This window comes from Pseudorca crassidens, chromosome 20 (genome assembly GCF_039906515.1).
Source record: "Pseudorca crassidens isolate mPseCra1 chromosome 20, mPseCra1.hap1, whole genome shotgun sequence".
Lineage (NCBI taxonomy): Eukaryota > Metazoa > Chordata > Mammalia > Artiodactyla > Delphinidae > Pseudorca > Pseudorca crassidens.
The window spans coordinates 34,740,884-34,747,244 of record NC_090315.1 but is presented as its reverse complement, the minus strand read 5'-3'; positions in this window follow the sequence as shown (position 1 = coordinate 34,747,244).

Here is a 6,361-nt window from a genome sequence, read left to right as displayed (position 1 = left end):
TTAACCACTGCACCACCAGGGAAGCCGAGGATACCTCTTTGAAACGGATGCCTCAGCGATCAAAGTTTGTCAGGCACTGTGTTACAAAAAAGAAAAAATTGTCAGGGCTTACACTACAAGAATATATAAAAGAACTTCTGAAAATTAATAATTATGAATAATAATTAAAAAGAGAATCCAATGTTTCTAAATGGTCAAAAGACTTCAATAGGCACTTCATGAAAGAGCATATAAAAATACCAATAAACATGAAAAAATAGGCAACATCCTTAGTCATCAGGGAAATCTAAATTTAAACCACAATGATCCACTTCTTCATACCCACTAGAATGACTACAGTTTAAAAGCCTGATAATACCAAGTGTTGACAGAAATGTGAAGCAACTGGAACTCTCGTATTCTGCTGGATGGAATCTTAAAGGCTACAACCATTTTAGAAAAGTTTGGTGGACTCTAATAAAGACGCAGCAATTCCACTGCTAGGTATCTACCCAAGAGAAATGAAAGCATATTGTCCACAAAAAGACTTATGTAAGAATGCCCATAGCAGCCCCAAACTGGGAACAACCTGAATGTCCATCCAAGAAGAATGGATAACCCAACAGTGGGGCATGCATACCATGGAATACTAGTCAGAGATGTGAAGGAATAAACTATTGATATACACAACAATACGAATGAATTTCAGAAACAGTGGGCTGAGTAAAAGAAGCCAGAACAAAGTATTGATATTTACCATAGGACTCCATTTAAACGAAGTTCATGAATAGATGAAACCAACATGGGATAGAAATCAAACAGTGGTTGTGCGTGGGTGAGAGGTACGGACTTGGGGGGGCCGGGAACTGCTAGGGTGATGTACATGTTCTGTGTCTTGACTGGGGTGTGGGTTACATGGGGTTGTACATCTGTCAAAACTCATCAAACTCTGCAGTTGAGGTTTTGCTCATTTTACTGAATGTAAATGTAATTTAATCTCAAAAACTGAGTGTGTTTATGAATTGCCAGCCCTAGTCTCAGAGATTTTGATTCATGGGATCTAGGAAATTGACACTTTTCAGCTTAGGAATTGGCATTTTTATCACCCCCCTTCCTCAGGGTGTCCTGATGCCGGTGGACAGGATAGATATGAGTTCTGGAACTGGAGAGGGAGGCATGAAGGCCGTGTGGCTTGGAAGGGATTGGCTCCCTGAGTTCCAGAGGACCATAAGGTGTGGGGTGGAGGTGGGAAGAGGGGCCTGGGTCCACTGCACACAGTGCCCTGCCAGGGGGGCCCTCGGGTGGGTAGGTGCAAGAATGCTCGGGACGTTGGTGCCTACTGCAGGGGCTCTGGGGGAGCAGGCAGGGCCCCATCACAGAGGCCTGTGGTCAGGGGTGAGGGTAGCTGGGAGAATATCTTTGTAGCTGATGGCCAGTGGAAGCACAACCCAGGGCTAGTGTTACCAAACCAAACTTGGGTCTGCTCACCTGCACGCAGTAAAGCCCATCTACTGACACCAGGCTGTGGTGAAGGAAAGTGCAGCGTTTATTTCAGGGTCAAGCAAAGAGTCCAGGGCAGCAAGTGCTTAAAAGACCCAAACTCCCCATGGCTTTCAGGGAAAGGTGTTTAAAGACAGGGTGAGGGAGAGGGAGCTGTGGGGTGTGTGATCAGCTCATGGACATTCTTCTGATTGGTTGGTGGTGAGGTAATCAGGAGTCAACATCATCAATCTTCTGGTTCCAGCTGGTCTGGGGTCTACGTGCTTGTGGGCAGCACGCATTTAACTATTCCCACCTGATGGGGGGTTTCAGTATCTACAAAACTGCTCAAAGGATTTGGCTCAGAAGATTATCTATAGCCCTTGAAGAGGAATTGAAGGTCCTTGACTTTAATGACTAAACGATTATTTTGTCTTGCTTGCTTTGTTTCTGCATTTTCTCACTTCTCTGATTAAATTTATTCTTTGGGGCTTCCCTGGTGGCGCAGTGGTTGGGAGTCCGCCTGCCGATGCAGGGGACGCGGGTTCGTGCCCCGGTCCGGGAGGATCCCACATGCCGTGGAGCGGCTGGGCCCGTGAGCCATGGCCACTGAGCCTGCGCGTCTGGAGCCTGTGCTCCTCAACGGGAGAGGCCACAGCAGTGAGAGGCCCGCGTACCGAAAAAAAAAAAATTATTCTTTGGAGCTCGGGGGAGGCCAAGGAGGCTAAAGTTTTTCTACAAACAGGAGGCAGGTAGAGGACATGGGGGTTCTGTCCCAGGAAGGCCCCATAGAGTCCTGCTTGGTTACAGTTTCTTCAGTTGAGGAGGAAAAATTACTCCTCAATCCTGAGGAGGAACAGGTGTGGAATAAGAAGGGGAATAACGTTTTAAATAAATAAATAATAGAGAGGTTAATCATAAACTCGGCAGAGGAACTCAGTTTTAGGGAGACTCCGTTTCACTAGGAATCACAGTAATAGTTAGGATATACTGAGCGCTTTACAAGTGCTAAGAGCTTTATATGCATCTATTCATTTTGTTTTCCCCATATTATAGATGAGAAAACTGAGACATCAGGGGAGTCAGGATTTGAACCCAGATAACCTGGTTCCAGGGCTCACATCCTGACCCTCCGTGCTGGTCTCCGCCTTCCACTGAGCCCCACCCCCACCCCACCTCTGTATCATTGCTTTCCTGGGCATCAGATAAATTGCTGTAGTCATAGGTAGAAATATGGAGCCTCAAAAAATGACTGAGGAAAAGAAAAAGATAACTGAGGTTGGACTCCTCAAAGCCTTGGTGAGTGGGAAGCCACAAGCTGCTGTAGGGCCAGGCAGGTCTTGCAAATGAGTGAAAGGGGCAGGTTGACACATTAGGGAGTGGTGGGGATGGTGGCACGACCACTTTAAAGGGGGCAGCCATTACTGAGATGGTCCCATCGGGGCCATGCAGGAGCACTGGTCCCTGGAGACCCAGAGTTTTAAAGATTTTGATCATTCACATTCCAGTCAAGTGAAATGTGTGTGGGTGTGATGCAGCCCCGGGGGTGAGGACTGCAACGTCTGCTCTCCCCTGCCTCCTGGGTCTCCTGGAGCAGGATGGATGGCAGGCCGGTGACCTTCAGAAGGTCAGGCCTCGGTCTTCTAAGGATGAGGATATTTAACTCCCTAAAAGCCCACCCTCGCCTGCATACTGAACCTGAACTTTCTGAGGCAGCCAGGAGAGTCCCACACTGCCCTCCTGTCTGCGTCCACCCTTCCTTCCTGACAGTCAGTAGCTCCATCCCAGGATCTAACCACCCCCTCCTCAGTACTCCTTTGCCCCCCGCCAGCTTTTCCAAAGGCCCGCACGTCTGCCAAATCTTAGGATTATCTGCCTCCCACTTTGTCCCCCCATGTCCCCCGCTGCCTCCTGCTCCATTTATTGGCTGATACTTTTTTTTGTTCCTTTCTTAAATTCCATTTGCGCCATCGCGTGGCCCAATCTTTCACCTCGTTCCATATCTAGCTGCAGTCTGAGCTTGGGCGTCTGTGGGCTTTGCAGCCAGATATGAAAAGAGGAGAGTTTAGCAGCAGTTTAGATTATATACTAACTTAAAGAAAACCAGGTCTCTGCATCTCCACATACATTTCCTGCCCCCTGCCTCTCCAACTCCAAGTCTTCCAGTTTAATCCAAGAGCTCTGGAGATTTTTTTCTTTCTGGCATAAACAACAGACATTTACTTTCTCACGGTCCTGGAGGCCACAAGTCCAAAATCAAGGTGTTGGCAGGGTTGATTTTTTTCTGACTCCTTTCTCCTTCGTTTGTCGATGGCTGTCTTCTCCTCTGTGCGTGTCTGTGTCCTAATCTTGTCTTATAAGGACACTGGTCATATTGGATGAGGGCCCACCTTCATGACTTCATGTTAACTGAATTATCTCTTTGAAGACTATCTCCAAATATAATCACCTTCTGAGGTATTGGGGGTTAGATTTGCTTTAACCTCACATATGCTTCTTATAAAACCTCGCTCATCAGTAGGTGTGAGCCGGGGTCTCACGATGCAGGATGTGGGCGTGTGGGTGTTCCAGACCCCCCTACAGGCTGTCACCATCCTCCACCTGACCCTGGGGCCTCTGCCTCCCCCTAAGATGCCTGGCACATTGCACCCCACCCCTGGGCAGATGTGAGGGAAAAAAGCCCATCTCCTTGCTCATAGCAGGACAATTCAGTGGTATGAGCTTTGCCCCAGAGCACCCCAGGGGGAGAGGTCAAAGATAGAGAGTCCCTGACAACACATCAGTGCTGGGCCCCCTCCTTCCCTGTTCTGTTTCCCTCTCGCCTTCAAAAAGTCACGGGCACAGAATTCTTGTCTCCAGCTTTTAATCAGAGAAGCCTATGGGCAGAAGAGGGTCAGTGCTGGACTGAGCAAGGAGAAGGGCAATGCCTAAAACAGGATGACAAGAAACCCCTCTACTCCCAGCACTAAATTCAAGATACTAAAATCCCATTATCATGGTGAAAAAATAGTCTTAATTGTCCAACAATAGAGAGTAGGCTTGATAAATTACAGCACACACTTACAATGCATATTACGCCATCATTAGCAGTGTCATACAGAGTCTGGCAAAATGCTGACATTTGTTGAAGCTGGGGGATGGGTACATTTCATTTTACTATACTCTACTTTTATGTATGTTTGAAATTTTCCATAATAAAACGCTTATAAAAAGGTGGATAAAGAAACTGCTGTTGTACTTGGAAATTATTCACTATGTAGTTAAGTGAAAAAAAACTGGCTACAACTGCTAATCCAACTATTTAAAACAATAAATCTATACATACATTTTTAAATATTAAGAAATTGATAATTAAGAGAATTATATTTACCAAACAAATTGAAATGTACATACCCAATGACCCAGCAATTCCACTTCTGGGTAGAGAAACACACATGAGAAAGGAAATGGGTAAACAGCCTAAGTGTCTATTAATAGAAAAATGGCTTTTAAAATGGTACTATATTTGCAAACAAAGCAACTGACAAAGGATTAATGTCCAAAATATACAAGCAGCTCATGCAGTTCAACACCATAAAAGCAAACAACCCAATCAAAAATTGGGCAGAAGACCTAAATAGACATTTCTCCAAAGAAGACATACAGGTGGCCAAGAAGCACATGAAAAGCTGCTCAACATCACTAATTATTAGAGACATGCAAATCAAAACTACAATGAGGTATCATCTCACACCAGTTAGAATGGGCATCATCAGAAAATCTACAAACAGCAAATGCTGGAGAGGGTGTGGAGAAAAGGGAACCCTCCTGCACTGTTGGTGGGAATGTAAATTGATATAGTCACTATGGAGAACTGTACGGAGGTTCCTTAAAGAACTAAAAATAGAATTACCATATGACCCAGCAATCCCACTACTGGGCATATACTCAGAGAAAACCATAATTCAAAAAGACACATGCACCCCAATGTTCACAGCAGCACTATTTACAATAGCCAGCTCATGGAAGCAAGCTACATATCCATCAACAGAGGAATGGATAAAGAAGATGTGGTACATATATACAATGGAATATTACTCAACCATAAAAAGGAATGAAATTAGGTCATTTGTAGAGACGTGGATGCCTGTAGAGACTGTCATACAGAGTGAAGTAAGTCAGAAAGAGAAAAACAAATATTGTATATTATCACATATATGTGGGATCTAGAAAAATGGTATAGATGACCTTAACTGCCAAGCAGAAATAGAGACACAGATGTACAGAACAAATGTATGGACACCAAGGGGGAAAGGGGTCGGGTGGGAGGAATTGGGAGATTAGGACTGACATATATACACTATTGATACTACGTATAAAGTAGACAACTGATGGGAACATACCGTATAACACAGGGAACTCTACTTAATGCACTGTTGTGTCCTAAATGGAAGGAATATATGTATATGTATGGCTGATTCATTTTGCTGTGCAGTAGAAGCTAACACAACATTGTAAAGGAACTATACTCCAATAAAAATTAATTAATAAAAAAATGGTACTATAATCATTCTTTGAAATATTTGGCAGCAGACAAAAAGAAAATTATCAGAACACTTAAGTGCAGGTACCCTTCTAAATACTTAGGCACATTAACGTAATTCTCACCCTATAAAGAAGGTATTATCGTCAAGCCATTTTATAGATAAAGAATAGAAAAATTAAGAAATTTGCCCAAAGTTCATTGGGCCAATGGTGATCCTGGGGCTTGAACCCAGGAAGCAGTCATCCTGGCTACAGAGCCCATGCTCTAAGTCATTATGCTATTTCACCACTTGATGATGAGATGGTCCTATAAATATCAACAAATTTATCAGACCTAACATTTAATTGCAGCCCTTCACATGGCAGGCACTGTTTTTAA